Genomic DNA, 1998 nt, shown 5'->3' with positions numbered 1-1998 from the left:
GTCAAAAGTAGTGCACTACATAGGGAATAGGGTGCCATTTGAGACCCAGCCTTAGACACCTTGTGCCATATGTACAGTGAGGGAAAAAAGTATTTGATCCCCTGCTGATTTTGTACGTTTGCCCACTGACAAAGACATGATCAGTCTATAATTTTAATGGTAGGTTTATTTGAACAGTGAGAGACAGAATAACAACAACAAAATCCAGAAAAACGCATGTCAACATTTTTATAAATTGATTTGCATTTTAATGAGGGAAATAAGTATTTGACCCCTCTGCAAACATTACTTAGTACTTGGTGGCAAAACCCTTGTTGGCAATCACAGAGGTCAGATGTTTCTTGTAGTTGGCCACCAGGTTTGCACACATCTCAGGAGGGATTTTATCCCACTCCTCTTTGCAGATCTTCTCCAAGTCATTAAGGTTTCGAGCCTGACGTTTGGCAACTCAAACCTTCAGCTTCCTCCACAGATTATCTATGGGATTAAGGTCTGGAGACTGGCTAGGCCACTCCAGGACCTTAATGTGCTTCTTCTTGAGCCATTCCTTTGTTGCCTTGGCCGTGTGTCCAAACACGGCGAGTTGAGTTGATGCCAAAGAGCTCGATTTTGGTCTCATCTGACCACAACACTTTCACCCAGTTCTCCTCTGAATCATTCAGATGTTCATTGGCAAACTTCAGACGGCCCTGTATATGTGCTTTCTTGAGCAGGGGGACCTTGCAGGCGCTGCAGGATTTCAGTCCTTCACGGCGTAGTGTGTTATCAATTGTTTTCTTGGTGACTATGGTCCCAGCTGCCTTGAGATCATTGACAAGATCCTCCCGTGTAGTTCTGGGCTGATTCCTCACTATTATTATTATTATTATTTTATTTTTTTCTGGGGGAATGGATCAGCTTAATATTGCAGATAGATTGTATCTTCTATCAATGTAATTGTCTGCATCACTTCCAATCCCCCATATTACTTTTCAACCCCACCATCCTTTCCCTACTTGGAGTAAATTAGTGAACAACAATGCCCAGGCCTCTAATTCCGGTCTATACTTACTATCTACACCTTATGGACAGAGTTAATTTTACAATAATTCTATATATATATATATAAAAGAAAACATGAATCATCAGCGTACAATGACACCTTTGTTTTTAAGCCCTGTATTTCTAATCCTCTGATATTATTATTGGATCTGATTTTAATAGCTAACATCTCGATGGCCACAATAAATAGATATGCCGATAGTGGACAACCTTGTTTCACTCCTCTTGACAGTTTAAAACTTTCTGAGAAATAGCCATTATTTACTATTTTACACCTAGGGTTACTATACATGATTTTGACCCATTTTATAAGAGATTCTTCAAAATTGAAATGCTCCAGGCATTTATATATAAACCCCAGTCGAACTTTATCAAATGCCTTTTCGATGTCTGCTATGTGAGATCTTGCATGGAGCCCCAGGCCGAGGGAGATTGACAGTTATTTTGTGTTTGTTCCATTTGCGAATAATCGCACCAACTGTTGTCACCTTCTCACCAAGCTGCTTGGCGATGGTCTTGTAGCCCATTCCAGCCTTGTGTAGGTCTACAATCTTGTCCCTGACATCCTTGGAGAGCTCTTTGGTCTTGACCATGGTGGAGAGTTTGGAATCTGATTGATTGATTGCTTCTGTGGACAGGTGTCTTTTATACAGGTAACAAGCTGAGATTAGTGTGCTCCTAATCTCAGCTCGTTACCTGTATAAAAGACACCTGGGAGCCAGAAATCTTTCTGATTGAGAGGGGGTCAAATACTTATTTCCCTAATTAAAATGCAAATCAATTTATAACATTTTTTACATGCTTTTTTCTGGCTTTTTTGGTTGTTACTCTGTCTCTCACTGTTCAAATAAACCTACCATTAAAATTATAGACTGATAATGTCTTTGTCAGTGGGCAAACGTACAAAATCAGCAGGGGATCAAATACTTTTCCCCCTCACTGTAGATGGGTTTCTAT

Source organism: Coregonus lavaretus (genome assembly GCF_964263955.1).
Source record: "Coregonus lavaretus genome assembly, chromosome: 7".
NCBI classification, from domain to species: Eukaryota; Metazoa; Chordata; class Actinopteri; order Salmoniformes; family Salmonidae; genus Coregonus; species Coregonus lavaretus.
The sequence above is the reverse complement of the archived record's forward strand: the minus strand, read 5'-3'. Positions refer to the sequence as shown.